The 23,156-nt window shown below is 37.8% G+C and overlaps 1 protein-coding gene across 1 annotated transcript in view; it reads right to left on the bottom strand.

Moving 5' to 3' along the window:
- Positions 1–22,054, bottom strand: part of lingo2 (leucine rich repeat and Ig domain containing 2) — a 332,834-nt gene extending 310,780 nt beyond the window's left edge. Inside the window, exon 1 of the mRNA XM_065273765.2 lies at positions 21,456–22,054. The gene's annotated coding sequence lies outside the window, so the exon portion shown is untranslated. The remainder of the gene's footprint in view (positions 1–21,455) is intronic.
- Positions 22,055–23,156: the final 1,102 nt, after the last annotated feature.

The following is a 23,156-nucleotide window of genomic DNA, read 5'->3' as shown; positions in this document are numbered from 1 at the left end:
ACACTGTTGTGGCTTATTAATAATGGGCCGCTTGCATTATCCCACTTATTACACGCCAATTTACCTCACAAGTAAGGAACATTAAATATTGTTTTGAAATTTTTTATTTGCTCTTTTTTTTTAAATGCAGACCTTCCACGAGAAAAACCCATTTACTTTCTGTTATAGGATAAGACAAGATGTTCAAATGTCATGAACACATTATTTGGTTTTATAATTTGTAAATGCATATTTATTAGGTTTGTCAAAAGATAATTCGCGATTAATCACATATAAAATAAAAGTTTGTGTTTGCATAATATATATGTGTGTGTGTGTGTGTGTGTGTGTGTGTGTGTGTGTGTGTGTGTACTGTGTTGAATGCTTTATTCTGATTGGCTGAGAGATGTTGTGTGTGTTGATTATTTTTCTGTAAACCGCACACCTAACCTTTTCAATTTCTTAAAAATAGCAATGTTTGTGGTACCCGTGGTGTTATTTCGAATAATTCAACGGCCCGTCAACAATTTTTCAATTTAAATAAATACACACATACATGTATGAATTTAAGAAAAATTTAATGTAGGTACATTTTTTATTTATAATATAAAATATATAAAAATATATATAAAAATACATGTAAATGTTTCTAAAATACAAACATTAATGTGTGTGTATTTATATATATTTAAAATAATTACACAAAGTGCACACACATAAATTATGCAAAAAAAAATATTTTGTATACAATGAATCACGAGTCATCTTTTGACAGCCCAGATATTTATTTTTAATTTTGTGTAATATTAAAGGGATAGTTCGGCCAAAAATTATATTAAACCCACAATTTACTCACCCCCAAGCTGTCCGAGTTGCATATGTCGATCGTTTTTCAGACAAACACATTTTCGGATATTTTAGAAAATGTTTTAGATCTTTCAGTTGATTAAATGTAATGTTACGGGGTCCACAACCTTCAAGTCCAAAAAAAGTGCGTCCATCCTTCACAAATTAAATCCAAACGGCTCCAGGATGATAAACAAAGATCTTCTGAGGGTAATCCGTGCGGTGTTGTTGTAGAAATATCCATATTTAAAACTTTATTAACGAAAAGAAATACCTTCCGGTAGCGCCGCCATCTTAGACTCCTCTGTATGGATTTATTTTGTGAAGGATTGACGCACTTTTTTTGGACTTGAAGGTCGTGGACCCCGTAACATTACATTTAATCAACTGAAGATCTAAAACATTTTCTAAAATATCCGAAAATGTGTTTGTCTGAAAAACGATGGACATATGCAACTCGGACAGCTTGGGGGTGAGAAAATCATGGGTTTAATATCATTTTTGGCCGAACAATCCCTTTAAACTGTATCTGTCAATATGATTTGCAGCATCCGGGTTACCATGTGTTATTAGTCTGGAGCGGTTGTCATCTGGAAATAATAAACCTGCGTCACAACTGGCCAATCAGAATCAAGCATTCCAACGAGCTGTATAATACATTTTGTTATAAAATGCTTTTTACAGTGTTATATTGTTTCAAAGCAACTTTACATGCAAAAAAAAAGAAAACAGGAAAATCTACTGTTATAAAGCTTTGTAGAGCTGAGAGATTTAATAAAATAACTGAAATTGTGTTCGTCTGATCAGATGATGTAAATATGTATCTCGGATGTGTTGAGGGTTGAGATTTTTTTGCTGAACTATCCCTTTAAAGACTCAAATGTGGGAGTGACAACTTTATTCTGGTGATGTGTGAATGTAGCCATAGAGAATTTGCACTAATACCATGAATTTGTGTGACTGAAAACCAAATAGGTGTAATGACAGAAATATCATTTGCACAGTGAATACAATCCCAGTTAGGGTGAGAAATAGTGAAATACTGAAGATTCAGAACTATCCAGTGTTGCTTTAGGGAACATTTTACATGGCATTTAAATAGTAAAACATGAATGTATTTGCAATTATTTTCAGTCGGAGTCAAACAGAAGCATTTTAAAATAGATTTTTGGCCGCAAATGATTATTTAAAAATCATGTTTCGGGAATATTGCAGAGGCAGGGTTTTTAATCAATGCACTGAGAGACTTACTGAATCGTTGTATCTTCCCCCACACACAATAAAAAATGATTTTTGCAGTCCTCAGTAAATCTCTGTGTTGGAAGATGTGTTCTTACTATTAAAGCTCTTGAATATTTACATTTTATTTGCCATTATATTTGATTTTGGACAATACATCATATGTTAACATTTTTACTTTTGATGTTTAGAAAAATCAATACCAACAATATAAATAAGGAACATAAATATGAACACAAACTAAACATCGTGCATCCAAAGTCTTTTTCAGGAAGAAGTGAATCCATATTCTCTTACAAAAGGCCAGGTCATCACAATGCTGGCATTGCACACATGTGTCCTGCTTTCCTCCAGCCATATCTCCATCTCTGCTTGGATCTCAATGTGACCCAGTTCGAGGCCAATTTAAGCATTTTCCCCCCTTCCTCCTCCATCACGGCTACGTGCAAGGTTACCTGACCTTAGCGTATGCTAGTACCTTGGGCCAACCAAGAAAAACACTTCAAACACGAAAAGAAAAAAAAAGGGGCAGAGGCCAAGCGAAAACTAGGTTGGCATAAAGTATTGCTATCTTTTTATAGTCTTGTAGGGATAAATTAAGCTTCTGTCATGAATGTTTCTTGTTTTGACAGGGATGGCGATTCCTCCTGGCCTGACTCGGTTCGGGCAAAGTATCTTTCACAGAGAGCTCATTTTATCACACTAGGGCTTTTATCCTCTTCCTGCTGAACTGACAGCCGAGGAGAGACATATGCCAAAAACTCGATGCTTCAATTAACCATAGCGAGTACCTCATCCTTTCCCTTCCTAATGAGGCAGCAATGATGGCTATTCTTTGGCTCCTCATTCACCTCCCTGGGTGACTGCTTATTTGGCCATTTCGATACATGACTAGACTGAAAGCTGTTACCTCAAAGCTGTCCATTTATGGCTCAAGTGTATAAATATTTGTGCAATTACTGAGCAAAAATTAGTGACTAAATAAAAATCCATGGTTAACTGTTAACATGTGGCAAGTGTCTCTGGAAAATTTAATTGATAAAATGCCTGAATATCTTTAATGTCTGTAAATCTGTAAATTTTAATATTTTGTCAACAACAGTGCCACACGCATACACTTCCAATGCTGTTCCTAATTGGAATTTGCAAATAACCTAAATATTTATGTCAAACACCCATTGCCGTAAATAATTATGCATATTCACCTCCCAATTCTACCACAACATATTGTCTGATGCTAATTTTGTAAAAACATAACAGAGCTGACTCATCTCACATTGCCTCATGAGGCGAGAACCTTTTGATCTAAATTTAGCTGGAGCGTCTTGCCCTTCAACCACACCCATCAATTTCAATCGCAGTTGGACTTTACAGCCGTGCCAATCAGCAGTGCCACCTCACTTTGGCACCTTCTGAAAAAGTCCCTGTCAGAGGAGAATGAGTCTTCTTTTGCCGTGCGAGTCTTGGGCGTCTGCCCTGGCCATCTGGGGCTTGGAGAATGAAGAGGAAACAGCCCGAGTCAGAGGAGGAGAATAGCAATCTGTGCTTTTTCCTGCATAGAACAGCCCTGCTGTTAGCTCGAGCCTACCAGGCTCCCAAATGACATCTGAAACATATATTTTTCCATTTTTATACATTAGTACAAGAACAGTGTGGGCTGGCATGGTTCCTATTTCAGATTCAATCTCAAACGCTCTTCTGAGCTTTTAGAGAATGCTGACAAATAGATTTATAAGAGGTTAAAAGCATAAATTATACCTGGGGAATGAGAATTAGAGTTCAGACGCAGGTGAATCTCATGAACCTGTCAAGAAAATGTACAGGAGAGATTTTATCTCGACCTCAAAAACAGAATATATTTTATATTTTGATTAAAGAGAAATGTCTGTTTTCAAGACCATTATTTAAGAAGTATAGCATATTTTTACATTATGGCGTAATATGTTGTACTGCTTTAAAATCTATGTTGTGTATGTCAACTGTATGTTGAACATTATGGGTTATGTGTTTCTATATTAAAAACATCACATGTTGGGGGGATATGCCCCCCTCAATGTCTATTGTGGATACGGCACAGATATACAGACTTAAAAGCAGTGTTGGGCAAGTTACTGAAAATTAGTAATTAGTTACAGTTACTAGTTACTTCTTTTTAAAGAAATTGAATTACTCTACCAGTTACTGTAAATCAAAAGTAATTAGTTACTAGGGATTATGACTGCTTTTTAAATGTAAATATGAACAGTAGGGATGTCCTGATCAGGTTTTTTTGCCCTCGAGTCCGAGTCATTTGATTTTGAGTATCGGCTGTAACAGAGTCCCGATCCGATACTTCTATAATACATAAAAAAGAATAAAGAAGAGCAAAAAACAGATCCAGGATGTTCCTTAATCCGATCAAGTCTGAAAGTACGTAATCAGGCCCGATTTCCGATCACGTGATCCGATTGGGACATCCCTAATGAACAGTACTGAACAGTCAAATGATTAAATGATAGGCTGTAGGCCACAATGAGGTTCACCCTTTTGTTAGTTTGATTATGTACTGCATTATTTCAGTAAAGTTTCTTATATGGATGGCCTATTTTACATGACTCTAATATATCACGTATAATATAGGAGCAGTAGCGTAGCAAGTGAGTCCCGGGCCCATATGCAAAAAAAAATTACGGGCCCCCTTAAGCCAAGGCCCCCCAACCTTGCCTGTTGGCACTGTTAACTGTGGCGCGTAGGTCTGTTAACAACATATACTTTTAACTCTTTCCCCGCCATTGACGAGATATCTCGTCAATTAAGAGAAAACGCTTCCGCAACTTTTTAAACCCGGAAGTATTGCCCTATGGCAAGCTGCTGCATGTCCGTGTCTGTTTTAAAGATCGCTCTGAATGGGATCTCTATGAAAAGTCCGTCAAAAAAATGGAATTATCTCTGCTTTTTGCTCAAAATATGGTGTTTTTGCAGAAACCTACCCATATTCAAAAGCTGATTGCAAAAGAATCAGCTTTTTTTTGTTGTTTGAAAGCAGAGGGTCTGTTTTCATTTGGTATATTGTATGTTTATATATTTAAAGAAGAACATTTTCTGGAAGGCATTAAACTTTGGTGAAAATCATGAAAAACGCTGGCGCTGGCTGGCAACTTTTTTTAAAAACGCTGGCGGTGAAAGAGTTTATAAGGTAGTCATTTTTACTTTACTTTTTTACTTTAAAGGGTAGATTTAAATAAAGAAAAACAAAATGTTTTGGGTAGTTTTTGACTCGTGACTTCTCCGCCCCACTTTTATGTTTATATTTGTCCATCCTTAATGTTCATGTAGATAGCCGCTATAGTAACCTCTCACACTGTGTTTTCTTTTTTTTGGCACGGCGAGCGTCATGTAAAAAAATGATGGCGTAGCAGTCTATGGCAGGCGCGGAGTGCAAAAAAATTAATAAACGCAAACAAGAAATGACATAGAAATTGGACATTACGAAGAAATAAGAAATCACTACACATGATATGCATACAAAAATATATTTATTGCTGCCAAAAAATTTTTTATAAATTGAAAAAAAAATTTAATTAAAAGCTGGGGGCGGGCCCAGGGCCGGGCCCCCTATTGGCCTGGGCCCATTTGCACGTGCATAACCTGCATGCCCAGACGCTACGCCTCTGTATAGGAGCCTATTTTGCTTTAGATTCATTGAAAATTTTGTTAGAAATTATCTTAATATGTAAGCTTACTTTATTTATGTATATCATTTAGAACATTAAGACAAATATTATGTATGTTAATATTGAAAATATATAATGTGTTAAAATTGTGTACTGTCCCTTTAAGAATTTGGGGACTCTGAAGCTTGCGGGTAGTGCACTCTTTGGAATACAAGTCACACAGTTTTCTTTACAGCCTCTGTCATATTTAAGATTTTAGATCATTTATTGTTTGATTTAAATGATAAACCAGATTAAAGGAAGACATTTATTCAGAAAACGGAGTACATGGATTGTTTTGTCAGATGGACACAGAGCGAGTGAATTGTTTGTCAGACACGGAGCGAGTGAAACCAAAACTGAAACTAAATGCGCACTCACACATGGAGTTTGTACAGCGCAGGGTGCATATTTTACTGGAAAGCAACAATTGCGGATCATTCTCTTGCATGGAAGCAATGTAAACATCTTAGAATATATTAACATTCAGATTTATTACTTTTGTGGACTACAAATGCAAGTTGATGTCATACTGGGATTGCTTGGCAAAAATAATTTACAAACATGAGAACGCACACAATTTTTAAACAGAAGTATGTTGTTCCGTTTTTATTGTTTTTGATTGTTCATTCTATACGCACTGTCGCCATGATGAAGTTTAATGATTCATTGCGCCGCCCACCACGGTTTTGTGGCATTAGATCTAAAATGTCTTTTCTGCAAGTGTTATTTTTTTACAAAATAGAGTAACGCGAGTAACAAACTCATTTCAATTTCAGTAATTGTAATTGCGTTACTTGATTAAAAAAATACTTCATTACATGCTTGTTACCGCTAAAAGTAGTGGAATTACAGTAACGGGTTACTTTGTAACATGTTACTCCCATCACTGCTTAAAAGTTAAATTGTTTTTAATAATAAAATCCACTGTATGAAACCAAGCTTTAAAAAACAATGGACAATAATGTCCATGTAGCACATTTTATAGGTCTACAATTAAATCCAAGAAGGCCTGAATGTGACCTGGTCCTGGTTTAAGTGAGATTTACCCACTTCCCCTAAGTCTGCCTGTGAGCCATGACAAATGTGATGCCAGTAGTCAACTTGTCAAATTCAGCAGCGGAAAAAGCAAACGCTTGATCACTTCACTGAATCTTTTAAGCTCCATCTAGGATGCAGACTGCTTGTATTGTCATGCATGACTTTCTGGCAAGCTCCAGCAGAGAAGATGGATACATATTCCAAACCCAGCTTCTTTCTATTTTTTTTCTTTCTTTCTTTCTTTCTTTCTCTCTCTCTCTCTCTCTCTCTCTCTCTCTCTCTCTCTCTCTCTCTCTCTCTCTCTCTCTCTCTCTCTCTCTCTCTCTCTCTCTCTCTCTCTCCTAACAAGCTTGTACCAACATCTGTCCAAATTCATGGTTCATCAAAGATTTTTCCACCCGTTTCCAACTTTAAGAACACCCTGCTCTGGTTCTTTCAACAATGGCTTACAAACAGTTGGAGATAATGAAGTCTCCTTGGACTGGGACAAAAGAGAGTGTGCAGCTACTGTAGGAAGTGATCAAATATAGCCTGAAGCCAAATGCCTTTGTAGATGTCTTTGAGTTGATCTGAGAGTGCTTTAGGTGGGTTGGGGTTTTCCAAAGTGTTTTTATGAGGGGAAAACATTTCTTTGAGGTCCACCCCCTTATACCCAAAACCTCTTGCAACAATTCCAATGAATGCCTTTACAGTAAATAGCTTCTATAACTTGAAGAAATGCATGGCATTCTAAGACAATATTTTTATATTATATAGCTGTGGAATGACCTTCCCAGCAATGTTCGGTATTCAGACACACTCGATCAAAGTGAAAGTCAAAACTAAAGCTTCATCTCTTATGAAAAAGGCTATATAAATAAAACTGAATTGAATTGATATTAAATATGCAGTATGTAGGTCCCTCCCTATAAGTAATGGATGGAGTTGTGTTTTATTGAGTCAAATTTCTCTGCATACCGATCCATATTGTTTCATAAATCAGTGACAGGTGCCTTTGGGACCTGTGTAGGAGCATTCCAGCACCAACCTAACACAGCATGATGCAGTTTGCAATCCCAGGTGGGAGACTGGGATATTTTAAGCGGTGCTGTAACAGGTACAGTAAGGAATATGTGTTCTGCACAGTGCCTGCAGTAGTGAAGTACAGCCAGTAAGTGCTGTGACAATGAGACAGGGTGACTCAGAATTTGGCTGTGGTTTGGGAGATAAATATTCAAGGGCAAGACTGTGTGCTTGAAATATTCAAACTATTTGTTTTACGGAGTTAGTGATATCCCTTTAAATGTGCATGAAGTCAAAATGGAAAACCGTGGTGTTGGAGAACACTACACTCTTAAAACGAATGTGTTAAAATAACACATCTTGTGTCTAGTTAAGGACAAAACATCCAGTAAATGTGTTGAAAGAATTACACAAGATAAAACAATCATGGAAAGAAACTGATATTTACCAATTATAAAGTAATTATTATATATAGATATGGCTTCTGTGTAAAAGGTTAACAAGCCATAATTAGTAAGCTACTGGGCTGCCAAAAAGGTAATGTTAGTTGATTTGTGTAAGCATGAATGTAGTTTAAATGGTAACATTAGCACAAGGACATATTTATGTCCAAAGCTGTATAATTCCCTAGAGACTTGTGCTGCTTCAAACTAGATTTAAATAAACAGTCATTACATTTCTGCTTTACCACATCCTGCTGTAAAAAATATGAACAATGATATAAACAAATATAAAAATATTCAGAGCCACTATCTGTTAATGAAGAAAATGCTTTTGGCTTCCAGTATGGTCTAGTTACAGCATTTTATTGGCATAAAAGTCACTCACATAAAAGTAAATATAATTTAAAGGGGGCATATCATGAAAATCTGACTTTTTATGTTTAAGTGCTATACTGGGTCCCCAGTGCTTCTATCAACCTAGAAAATGTGAAAAAGATCCACCCAGTAACTTAGTTTTGGTAAACTATTCTCTGCAAGCATGTGAAAAAATAGATAATTGAAATTTGGCTCCCCTTGTGATGTCAGAAGGGGATAATACCGCCCCTTAATCTGTACAATCGAAACCACTGCACTGCCATTTAGTGTGGAGATCGGCTTATTTGAATTTTAACCCAAAAATTGCACCTTTTTGCTCACACCTACAAAGTGGCAATTTTAACATGCTTTAATAAGTTATCTATATGTTATTTGGAGCTAAAACTTCACAAACATACTCTGGGGGACACCAAATATTTATTTGACATATTAAAAAGGTCTAGTGAAATGTCCCCCTTAAGATTTCATCATAAACTCAAGCATTACATTTACCCATATCCAGATTATTTACCTATACGTTTTACATTAATATTGCAGCTTTTGTATTTTTTACAGTCTATTTTTATTTTTCTTTAGCAAATGTATGAGAAACATCTGTAACCATTAATACCTAAACCAAACATAACTAATGCTGAACTGGTGATGAAACACAATCAGTATGTGTTTTTTCTGGGACTCGATCCCATATCCTTTACATTGGTAGCACAAAGATCTACCAATTAATCCACAGGGACACTAATGTATTATAATAAAAAATGTAAACCACCAAGATAAAAAAAGACTCACACACATACACAACAAATGTCTGCAGGAGTCCGATAACAACATCTTCCTTTCCCCACTCGCCTCCTGCCAGTGGTGGACCACAGTTTTGTGGCCGGACACAACAGCAGCATCCCCAGGAAGTCTTTTCCTGCCACATTCCTCTTTCACCCAAACCCCCCCATAGCCTATTATTCCATCCCCAGCTAACCTCAGGGGTTTGGGCATCCTCCATAATGCAGCCTCATTGATTTATAATTCTGCATTGCGCTGGCATCCAAGGGTAGAAATTACACATGTTGACAATGGGAGCACTCACGGCTTGTTCAGACCAAAGTAAAGGTCATCATTTAGATGCTGTGGCTTTGTACCCAAGTCTCTCCAAGGGCGTATTAACATCCAGAGTACATCTAATCCACTAAGTAAAAACACAGCAAGATTCTTTCATCATGATAAAGCCAGCGCACTTTGATAATCCATACAACCGATCTTTGTGGTAAAGGTGGTCTGGGGTGGTATACCCGTAGCCATCTAGTGATTTAAAATAATATTCTGTCAGAGTCACAATTTCTTTGGCATGAATGACAACAGTATGCAGTCAAAATCAAAGCTGACAAATATTAAACCTAAGTGCTTCTGAAGAAAGTGCTCGAGTCTGAATAGAGTGGCACACTCCTGGCCTCCCTCGAGAAAGCTTTTTTTTGACAAGCCATTTTTCAGATTTTACACACCACTTTCTCCCTAGTTAAATATCTTTCAGCAGAGCGTGCTATCTGAATTGGTCGTGAACTCTATGCTGTGCATAACTGAACAGGAACTTGTTGAATAAACAGGTTACATTGACTATACTAAGATTTTATTAAGCCAGACACATATGAACAATACAATGGAAATATTTTGAGTCGCACTGACCCAGATACATATTTTGAATTCTGCATTGAAATAGCCCAATAGGTATTTGTGACCTTGCTTTGTTATCTTCTTCCCCAGACCAGTCAATAGCTTTATGCCACCTCTGAGCGCAATTTATGGATGAGTCTTGCCCCTTGACAGAAGCAGTTTTCTGACCTCTAAACAACAAGCCAGTCAATAATCTAAAAACTAGGCTCATGGAAAGCAGTGAAGCAAAGGTGGAAAAGTGAGAAGTTGGTCATCAGAATCATCAGAATACTCCGGAACAGCTGACAACAACAAACCTAACCACCCAATAAAATAAAATAAAATATTTTACATTTACAATTTATCATTCATATATACATGCAGTATATATATATATATATATATATATATATATATATATATATATATATATATATATATATATATATATATATATATATATATATATATATATATATATATATATATATATATATATAAATAATGTAGAATAGTTAATATAGTCTTTATTTGAAAGGAGAAGCATTAGAAATAAAATAACATAGCAAAATATTTTGTTTTGTTAATAAATATTAATAGCTCGTAATAAATATATTTTACCTTATCCATATTTTCCTTTGATTTATATTCTGTGGGTCTTGCATCACCAGTAAATGGAAACCAAACATCAATAAAATAAAATAAAATAAAATAAAATAATAATAATAATAATAATAATAATAATAATAAAAATAGCATATTTATAATAGTAAAATTTATATTTTACATTTACAAATTATCATTCATATATACATGCAGTATGTATATAATATAGAAAAATAATAATATAGTCTTTATTTGAAAGGAAAACTATTAGAAATAAAATAACATAGCAAAATATTTTGTTTTGATAATAACTATTAATAGCTCATAATAAATATATTTTACCATATCCATATTTTCCTGTCATTTATATTCTGTGGGTCTTGAATCACCAGTAAATGGAAACCAAACATCAATAAAATTAAATAAAATTAAATTAAAAACCATATTAATAATAGTAAAATGTATATTTTACAGTTTATTATTCATATATACATGCAGTATGTATATAATATAGAAAAATAATAATATAATCTTTATTTGAAAGCAGAACTATTAGAAATAAAATAACATAGCAACTATTTTGTTTTGTTAATAACTATTAATAGCTCGTAATAAATATATTTTACCATATCCATATTTTACTGTCATTAATATTCTGTGGGTCTTGAAACACCAGTAATTTGAAACCAAACATCAATAAAATAAAATAAAATAAAATAAAATAAAATAAAATTAAATAAAATAAAATTAAATTAAATAAAATTTAATAAAATTTAATAAAATTTAATTTAATTAAAAAGCATATTAATAATAGTAAAAATTATATTTTACATTTACAGTTTATCATTCATATATACATGCAGTATGTATATAATATAAAAAAATAATAATATTGTCTTTATTTGAAAGCAGAACTATTAGAAATAAAATAACATAGCAAAATATTTTGTTTTGTTAATAACTATTAATAGCTCGTAACAAATATATTTTACCATATCCATATTTCCCTGTCATTAATATTCTGTGGGTCTTGAATCACCAGTAAATGGAAACCACACATTCCACATTTCAGGATTCACCGTGTGTGCTTTCAGGCCGGCAGGAGAATGACCATGTCAAAACTCCAATTGCCATCATTTGTTTCAAATGATTAGTGTCAATAATTACTTCCCTATTAATGAAAGGCATCTACTATCACAAACAACATCATTATGGATTGGTTAATTGGATGAGTTTAGGCATATTAGCCAATATTACATCAAAGCATGGAGGGGTGCTGCTTTATGGTCCAACTAATTGCATTGTGGGCCCTTGTTACAAGCATCATGAATGTGCTTCTACCATGAGACTTGCTCTCTCTTTCTCTTTCTCTCTCTCTCTCTCTGGATCGATGTATGGTAAAGTTTCAATTATCTGGAGACAGTGAAGGTGTAGACAGCTGTTCCTGTTTGCATCCCAAACATTTGATAATTTGCTTAGAATAAAATGTAAAATGCACTTTCGCTGTATGCTGTACCTTTAAAACAGAAATTACAAGTAGCTGCAGTAGAAATATATAAATTATAAATACACTGTACATATAGATTATATCTGCATAATGTTTTTGCATTTCTCTATGTGCAGCCACTGCACATCGTACATGGCAGGGATGAAAACTGCAAAATGGGGGAAGAACGAGAAGACTATGCTTCGTCAGCACCTCTTCTAATCTACCAAGTACATAATATCTGCCATATATATATATAGAACAGTACAGAAAATTGATTCAGAATGAAACGAAAGGCGACAGGTGTTGGAGGAAAGTCAGACCAGAATCCTCCATAACATAAGGCATGCTGACCTTCTCTTAACCCTCTGGGGTCTAAGGGGTTTTTAGGGCCCTGGGGAAGTTTTGACATGCACTGACATTTGTGCTTTTTTCAGTTGCTTGAAAACATATTAATGGCAAAAGTCTCATAACACTGTGTTCATCACAAACTGGGCTACAATATCATATAATCAACATGTATGTACATGTTTGTATTTTTGAGAGAAAAATGTTTATGCGTGGTTTTTGAAAAAGCAAAATTTTTAAGTCACTGATATAACTCCACAAAACTCATTCTAAACATGTTTTCCCAAGACTTTCCAAACAGGATCTAGTAGTCTAGAGTTTATTCTTCAAAATGATGTGAAAATCATATGGCCTACTCAATCACATAAAGCAATGCATTGATTTACAATTTCTAAGACACTTTTGCTTGGAAAAGGTTGTATGCGTGGAGGCGGGAAAGCTCCTGAATAATCAGTGATTGACAGCTGAGAGACAAAAGAGTTGAATAATGAGCCACTAATGAGCCTTGTGGGGATGTTCAACAGGAATGTAACCCTCAGTAAAACCATGATAAGGTTTACTTTTCAATACAATGTAAACACACACACACACACACACACACACACACACACACACACACACACACACACACACACACACACACTCTCTCTCTCTATATATATATATATATTGAAATATTTTCTATTAATATCACAATTATAAGTTACCTTTTAAAAACCATAGTAGCCTAATCATGGTAAAGGTACTGTTTGGCCATCATAAAGTGAACTCAGGGTTTGTGTTTGGTTGGCCAGCGAGAGGTTTACTTTTGTGCAGTAAAAAGCTCAAAAGAACAACTGCCTATCGTTGTCTGGACTCCTATTTGTGTTTTTGTAATCATTATAGTAGAAACACAACCAGGCACACGCGTGATAAACTTATCAATGTTTGTTTACAGCTGCCGCCATTACCTCACGTGTTGATCATGAAAGCAGTGAGCAGCCGTTTCCCAATGTCAAGGAAGGATCCTCGGAAGCTAGAATTTCGAGGATGCTACGTCATCGACGTCCGTCGAAGGACTGTTCCAATGTCGAGGATCCTCGAAATTTCAGCCAAGGACTGAGTCCTTCGTTCGACAAATATCCCATATACAGGAAAGGATGCAAATTTGTATCCTTCGCGCTCTTCACGCGCTGAAATCACCCACAATCCTCTGCGCGCAGCACCGAAAGCACACCTTTCAATCACGTAATGACGTAATGACGTGCACTTGCTAGCCTGTTCCATTTAACGTGTTCTCCGAATGCTTAAAAGGAGCCTCGCCTCGCCTCTGAAGGAAGTGACTTGTAGTGATGGGCAGAGCGAGGCTTCGTGAAACACTGAAACAGTTGAATCAATTGTGTCGAGGCTTCGAAACATGAATCGAAACCGCCTCCACAGTGACACCTAGTGGTCATTTGCACGTATTGCCATAGAGCAGCCTTGACAAGGTTTTAGACGAGCGCTGACAAATTGTATCCCACATGTTGTTTAATTTATACGAGTGATCAGGTGGGAGAGTGGATAATGTCTTCGACTCGCATGCAAAAGCCCGCTGGATCGAACCCCGGAAAACGCATTGTTATTACCGTCGTCACAATTAAGTTACATATTTTTTGTTGTTGTTTTAACATCTGTTTGACAACTACATGAGCTTTTAGGCTCATCATTGTCAATAACTATAAGCTGGTCTATTTAATAAATAAATTGAATAGAGATAAATACCACATAAACAATAAGAAATTAATAAAATATATCAAGCCACCATGTCACATATAAATATCTGCTGTGTGTGGAAGGACTTAGCCTACTTCTTTTTTTACAGATAATTTCTCCAGCCTTTGAAAAACTCCTCTCACAAAAACCCACAAGGTCAATATGCGTTTATTTCACTTTTATAGATATGTGCGATTGTGTTGTCTGTTCCCGACCGTGCCAATCAAACGCTGATTCGGCAGACCACACCTGGGGCATGTTCAATCTCACACCGGTGCGCAACGTTTTGCTACGGTTTCCGGGTTGAACGACATGTTTCCTGGAAACGGTGTGCAACGGAATGCAACAGGTTTTAGAAGCGTTTTCTCTTGTTTGGTGGGTGTGTCAGAAATGTCAGCCCAATCAGCGGCAAGATGTATAAAACCACGCGATAGTAAAGAGACCGCTCTCTCAATGGGTTCAAGTTGGAATGTTGTCTTTCATTCTGGACTGCAAGGTCAGTGATTGTAACATCGAGGGTATTTTACAGTATTAAACACACATTTATAACGATTTCATCAGGCTTTAGAAACATTTAAAAAAGAACACAAAGAATGGCCTCTCAGCTACCGTAGTTGCAACTCTTGCGTCATCACAACAGGGTGTTCAATGCATCACCGTTTCAGTTTAATAAACGTTGTGCAACGTTTTGTCGGGGCTGAACGCAGCCCAGATGAAACACTTAGTGAAACACTTCGAGGCTTCGTTTGGTCATAGTCACGTGACATGGGTGTTTTGAATCACGCTTCGGATCAGTGTTTCGACACATCTGCGCTTCGGGATCTCGCAAAGCTTCGGAACGACTGTTTCGCGTCAGCCATCCCTAGTGACTTGTAAGGACTAGTCCTGCCAAGGAAGTATCCTTGACATTGAGAAACGGCTAATGTGTGCACATGCGAGTGATCCTGTGTTTAATAAACTTGCTGTGCGGAGATATGCGCTTAGACGCAACTAAATAAGGACTGTACTGTTTGCAATCGCGTATTTTATAAGAATACCAAAAAGCGCGTCGAGTTTCCTGACTCGCGTGTTTGTTTATGTGCGTTCCCGTCGCCTCAGCTGTTTGACGGAAGACAAAGAAAACACTCGCGTCTGGAGATACTGACACACATCCGCAAGTAAATAAGGATTTATATGTCGGACATCGATCCCGTCACACTGACGAAGCACACACACTCGCGTCTGTCTGGAGATTTAGGCGCGAGTAAACAAGTATGTGATGTGTGCAATCGCATCTTTTATAATGATACCACAAAGCGCTTCAAATATGAGGCATTGTGTGTTTGTGTGTGCGTTTGGACGTCGATCGAGTCACACTCGCGTCTGGAGATAACTTTAGTTACAGTCACGAGTAAACAAGTAGATGTCATGTTTCCAGCACTCGGATTAAAACTTAACACAGCAGTGAATGGTGTGGAATGTCCATTGACTGTCAATATGCAGAGACGGAATGTCCATTGACTGTGGGGTTGACTAATGAATATGGATGATCTCTGCTCTTTTCTTCAATGGAGCGGGGCGTGGCTCATTATAGATAATGAAGCAACAGAAGAAAGACGGTACATCTCTCTCTTCTAATACAGTTAACAACGAATTACAATATTTGTTTTCGATTTCACTTACATCTTCCAAAAGCAGACATTCCAAGCATTATGTAGACATTTATCTTTTGTTTATATGACAAATATTCGTTAAGTTAGAGTTAATTTTTCTGACGTGTTTCTGAAAGGACTTCACTGAGGGAGAGAGAACAAAACGCGCATCATGTTTATTTTCTTAATTTTGCGAAAAGCACAACATGCTGTTTTTATTGGGAGTGGACAGAAAAAAACTAGACAATTTAACGTTTTAAATGATGTATAAATCATATCTGTATGTCAAAAATCAGCAGAGTTATCTAAGTCTCTTTGGGGAGTGATCGAAAAATAAAGAGTTTGCGGCGACCCCAGAGTGTTAATGTTGGATTTTCTATCCTCACTTGCATCAAAAAAAACCCCCCATTGCTCAATTCTTCTCAATCGTGTCACCCACGCAACCCGTGTCAACCCGCACTCAAAAAGAACCAATTTAGCTTGAGGTTGCCAGCGTACACCATATCAGACAGCTTGGGGTACAGAAGGTCGACCGCGAAGGCGACGCAAATGTCGGGGTCACTGTCAGTTTCTGTTGGTCCTAATCCATCCCCCCTAGAGCAAGCGCTGTCCATACGTTCCCCAGAGCACCTGCTGACACTGTCCTCCACCCTTCACTACCCTTTTCTCAGGCTGTGAAACAACTGTCAGCCTTGTCATGCCATGCCATCCGTGCCATTCCCCCAAGCACCCTACACATCTTAGGGCTGGTGTGAAAAGAGGGTGGAAGACGTGCTCTTAAGTTAGCATTGCTAAAGGCTATGTCTTAGATTGCAAGAGACCCCAGAGGACATGGCAGACGTTGTCTTTTAATTAAAACACTTTTTAAAAAAGAAAAATCATAGGTCTACATGATTCTTCTGAAGGAGAAGACGGAAATGAAAGAATAGTAAATGAGTCATCCATAAAATCTTGCACGTAAACACATGCAATAAAATCCCTGAAGTTAAGATATTCACATAATCTCCACCACGTATTAGTCAGAACTGTTTTCAATATTTGTCAGACCTTTAATGGTGTCTATTGCCAGCTTTTATTCCACCATACTTCTGAGACTCTTGAGGTTTAGGTCTACCATCTGTCTTTATATACCACCCAGATGTGCTATCCGAACACACCGATAAACAAGTTTACGTGACAAAAAAGCGGAGAGCAGTGTTACGATCAAGGAAGATCAAGACTAAAATTAGTCCATGTGCAGGGTTTCTATTCAATTGCCTAGCCTTAAGGTTCAAATCAACAAACACCGGAAGAAGGCAGATGGGGCCAGTGCCCAATTTAGTGCTCTTTCTGTTACTTAGGCTTGCGGCAAGGAGCGCATGACTGTTCCTGTGGTGGCAGTGCCAACATAACATCACCCTGATATGCACTTATGACCCTGTGACAGACTCATCCAAGCACTCTTGTGAGACGAAGTCACTCAGCTAAAGGTCACGTCTTCAAAATACAAAAACAAATGTTGATGGAGCAATAGACATTGATTTTTTGTTCTCTTAATGGACTCACTGTTAGAATTTTTTTTTCAAATATGTACCCCAGCTGTCACTGGGGCAGTACCCTTTAAAGGGTCAATATTATGCCTATTTTTACAAGATGTAATATACTGTAAGACTGATACTATGTGTGACTAGAATGTCTCTGTAAGTTTCAGCTCAAAATACCCCACAGATCATTTGCTAATGCATGTCCAAAATGTCCCTATTTTGGCGGGTGCAAAATAGTGTACCTTTAAATGCAAATAAGCTACTGCCCTCACTACCTTTCCAACAAACAGTGAGCGCTTTTGGTTAAAAATCGATCTGATTCCTGTGAATACAGCCTAAGACAGTACAACAGTATTTTTTAGCCGCATTAGTGCTACAACGTACTTAACAAACACATTTAGAAAAGCTTTTGAGTAAAGTTAACCGGTCAGTTAGTAGCACAAATGTTGCTGTTTGTGGTACATCATGTTCAAAAGTTTTAGAACACTTAACTAAAAAGTCCCCTTATCTTTTTTTATTTGATACTTTTTTGTTTTATGTACTTGTAGCTCATTGGTACAGCATTACATAAACAGGGCAAAAGTTGTGGATTTTTATCCCAAAAAACACACATAAAATAATGTACTTGCCTTGTAAGTTGCTTTGTATAAAACCGCGTTTGCCAAATGCAAAATGTAAAACCTTTGAATGGTAGTGTATGCTTTGAAGTATGCTTTTGTCCCATTGCAGTATGCAGCATTAAACCTCTTTGCTCTCTTTCTGAAGTAAATCACATTTTTCTCAAATTCAATAGTTTTAATCACAAAGAAAGTTTAGCACAAAAGGAAAAACTTTTCAGCATAAAAACAAATAAACATATTCAACGCACATAACTAAAACAATGCTTCTAGCGTTACAGTTCATCATTTTCAAAACACAACTCATGCAAGTACATGTTCTCTGCATCGCTGCAGGGGGCGCTATAGCAGGCATTATCTTAACCACCTTAACCACAGAGAAAGGTAAAGCTGCAGCCTCAAGAGCCCTGTCCCAAATGGTGCACTTTATATGGACTTTCCGTTGTTGCCTTAAATTGGACATGCTCCCTTAGTCCGTAGGGTGTCCCATCTGTCATTTTTAGGCTCTGAAGTGTGCTCACCAGCGCCCCCTTTGCACACTTGATGCAGTCTTTGGTGAAGCCCGCACTGCTGCAGCCTTCATGCAATTTACGAAACCAAAAGTCCTTGCGAAAGCGCAGACGAATCATATGACGGATGGGAGGAGTTCACACTGATGGGCAACTTATCTTCCTATTTCTGACGTGACGCTCGAGTCCCAAAATACGACTCCGGTGTGCCCTCATGGACTCGCGTCAAGGGTCCCAAAGGTGTGCATTACATGATGTCATCAAAGTGTGGACTCTGTGGAAGTCTGCAAGTCCAGAGTGTGCCATTTGAGACAGGGCCAAGATCTCCAAATTTGAAACTTTAAAACAGGATGGGAACTACAAAACAGGGCGTGGCTTCCTCTCATTGACAGCTAAGATATGCCTAACCAAGCAAACCGCCCAACAAATGTACAACTTCTAACAAATCTGGTGTAATGGCACAGACCTTAAGCACAACCTCTTTGAGTACTTAAGTTTGTTTTAGGGAAGACTATGTCCGATCCAGTTGACCTATCTGTGTTTGCATATTTTAGGGAAATATGTTACAGGACTTACAATTACAGAATCCCTCGTAAGCATCATATCTGTAATAGAGTTCAACACCAAAGCTTGTTTATGAGACTACTGAACAGAATGCCTTTAGGTTTTCATTACTTTGTGCAATTCACTGTTGAATTACTGTTCATCCAGAGCAAAGGAGCATGGCTGTGGTTTGAAATTACATCTGAAAGAAAATCAATCATGTACATAATCAAAGCATTCAGACTGCATTGTAGTGACCTTCATTCCTACATTCTACTTCAGGGGACATCTGTAAATCTTTTCTTCCATCAAACAACACATTTAACATATGAAGCCATGAAGATGACCATGAGAGTGTTATTATATAGGCATGGTTAAGCTTCGGCTTAAATGCGGTGTTGAACCTTCTTACGTTGCCTTGTGCATTGATACATCTGGCTGTGGTCACCTAGACTCAGAACAACCGGTATTGTCAATGCGTTAAAGGCTTTTTCTGTGGCTACATCTGCTGGCCGATTCTCATTTCCATCCAAGACCCTCGTAGGCCTGTTTCATAACACGCACAGCAGGCTATGTTACATATGTCACATAGCAATCGCTCCCTATACATTAAAGGTCATGTATGTTTTGCAAAATCATATTTAATGATTGGTTGAATGACAAAACGTAAAAAAAAACCTAAGAAGCGGAAAAGTTAAAGCAAAAGCATAATTTTGAAGTGGTGAGTGGGTTGAGTCGCCACATGTAAAACACACACAGAGAGAGAAAGATTTGCGGGATCAATAGGTTTCAGTACGCTTGAAAAGATGCAATTGTAAATCAAGCAACTCTCTTAAATTCAGAGCTGCCTCTTCAAACACAAACCAGCAGACCCAGCGACTGCGCACCCAGTTAGCGCTCAATGAAACATCAAAGAAACAAAACGCACAGACATCATCATTATTCTCTCTTTTTTCTCCATCGGTCTGCCTCTCTGTCAAATCGGTTGAGTTCAGCCATGTATTACTATCAACACAGATTGCTCACAACGCTGCCATGCATTTGGATAACAGGAGTATAGCATGAAAATCTCTGCCCCTTTCTTTCTCTTTTAATATGATTAAATATGAGAATAGATCAGTGCAAAGACTTTCCACATTAATGTATTCATCTCACACAAACAGACTCCAGTTTAATGCTTTTTAATCTGCAGACAAAGTCATCTGGTGGTCACGGTCGGATCGGTAACATGAGCAGACATCATCACCGTAGAAAACAGAGGGGCCAGCTTCAAACAGCAAGGTTTATTTATTATTCAATTATTTTAAATATTTCAGGGTGGACAGGATGTGCGTGCGATCATGAATATTTTAGTCCCACCTCCGAGGGCTGGCACCTGTCCACTCCTGACGGGAAAAGAGGGGGTGCGCACTCCTCGACAGAGCTCTGGGACATTCACGCCCAAACCAAACGCCTGTCTTTCATTAAAAAAAATACAATTAATTTTCCGTCTCTTTCTCCATCTGGCCTCGTTCGGTGGATGATGCGAGGCTGTCAAACCGTTTCCATCATGCTTTCAAACTGCGTTTACCTTACACTGTTTTTCAATCGTGGTCGAAGGCACAGAGAGATGGAAAACAAATTGGTTCACATGGAAGAGTAACGGAGAAATGACAGTAAAAGCAATTAAGGTAGGCACGGGAGCGTCCAAGGAAAAACATATAGACTTTTTTTAAATGGCATTCGGCAGGCAACTCTGAAAGTTGTGAGGCATTTTGAGGTGTGGATTTAAATATTGCCTCTCAGATGGTTAAGCATTCAACCCCCAAACCCCCAATATCTAAACCTGTCAGAAATAAAACGATTTCGGACTGTAATTATGCATTTGTCTGACCCCCCTCTTTCTGCCTCCCAACAGCATTGTAATATCCACCAAGGTGCGAAGAAATATATTGCTCTGTTCGCCTGTGTTTTTTAATGTCAGACCTATGCATTGATTAAAATCATTAAATCAACTCAGACCCTCATGATCTCTGTATGCACAGCACTGTGAAGTGCATTTCAATATCATTATATTTCAACTTTGATTAAACAGAGCACACACACACAAAAAAGAACTTTGACTTACATATTTCCCCTCATCTGCGGTACCCTGATCACAGCTCTGAATTGCTCTTAATTGTTCACATGTAAAACACGAGCAACTTGACAAACATCTTACCTTGAAATGCTATTTGTGATCCTATACTCCACAGACTGGCTGAAGGAAAGCAATGCACGACCCAAATCTGTTCAGTTTAGCCCGCCACAAAAACCAAACAGCCTGAGATGCGATCTATCACCAAGACTTTTTTTCTCAAATGTCCTCGCCTTAGATTCCCTTGATTGCTTGCTTCCTTAGTAATTCCCGCTCCGGTATTTTTTCCCCCTGTTGTCAACCCTGAGAGGGAAGCTGCTTATCTCTGCGAGACAGAAGAGAGAAAAAACCGAAGCAGTTCTCCTCTCGATCAGGGTCCTCTATTCAGTGACTATAAGCGGCAGCCGAGATCCAACCCGTCCTCCGTCGCTCTCCTCAGCTCATCCTCCACATGCAGTTGCATCCCCAAGAACTTTCAGGCAATCCGCTCTCAGGCAGCCTCGTCCACTGTGAATCTGTGGGGGAAACACAAATCGGCAAATTTCTTCTGCTCTGTTTAATCCTTGTCAGTTTTTCTGGATTGTGAATCTAATTGACTCTTGAATTTCTCCCACCCGGCATAATGTCGGAGAAACTAGATGCTCAGGATCGGTGTACTGAGCATCTCTCGCTCTCTCAGGCACACGAACAAGTGCACACGCTTGCACATACGCACACACCACCCTCCCTCTCTCTGTTCATTCCACCCCCTCCATCCATTCTCTGCCTCCCTCCCTCTTCCTCACTCTCTTGCATCAGAGTCGAGCAATTAATGTGTTTGTGCTCAGAGTTACGGCAAAGATAAAGGATCCATTCACACATTACTTGAATATACGTATGTGAAGGAATGCGACCTTGCGCAATGCAAACACCGAATGAACTGTACGGAAAGGTGGGGCTTATGTTCTTCATTTGTTCTCAAATCAAGGAGAAAACCTAGCGGCGCCAGAGAAAGGGTCACCATTCAGTTTTGGCCAACTGTCAAGTGTGATTGAGGAGGTAGATGAAAATAGAAGTAGCAGGCAGATCCGAGCACTACCATAAAAGCAAGGACAATGCACATCGAACAGCAACCGTGGAATCACGTAATTAGCGGCATAAACAAAATTGCCAATTCCCTTATCGCCTCAACACACATATGCATGCAGAAAAGCCTCCAGGGGGCTACTGAATGTGAGGCAGTGGCAGAACTAATAAAAACAAAAGAGAATTGGCCCGAACAATAGTACGAAGAGGAACATCCTTGCTGTATCTCGGCCTAACCAGAAGACACACACAAAGAAGACTGTGTGGAACAGGGATGACACATTTGGCCTAGTAACTAATTTGGTAAGGAAAGTAAATGCTGTTCTTCACTATAACTAATTATAATAATGATTTCGGAAACCCTGTAATTTTGAAGTGTACAAAGAAAATAGCGTACGAGCTGCATGGTTATACTAGCGTTTTATATTAGCTTATTATGCAGAGACAATAAGTAAGACATCCAGGGGGTGAAAAAAGAGCAAATGTGGCATGCTGAAAACATTGCTATATTAGCATTCTAACAAATCCAACATACCATTGTTTTTAATGATCTCAGAGCCTACACTATTAAAATGCTGGGTTTCAACACAAGGTTGGGTAAAATATGGACAAATCCAACCGCTGATTTATTTAGAAAAGTTAATTGGACCCAACCAGTGGTATCACTAGGCCCTTCATAGGTGGGCTTTTTTTTACAATCTGTACAAGAATTTGTAATCA

The sequence above is a fragment of the Paramisgurnus dabryanus genome, chromosome 16 (genome assembly GCF_030506205.2).
Source record: "Paramisgurnus dabryanus chromosome 16, PD_genome_1.1, whole genome shotgun sequence".
In the NCBI taxonomy this organism is placed as follows: Eukaryota; Metazoa; Chordata; class Actinopteri; order Cypriniformes; family Cobitidae; genus Paramisgurnus; species Paramisgurnus dabryanus.
This window is presented reverse-complemented; position numbering and strand designations above follow the sequence as displayed.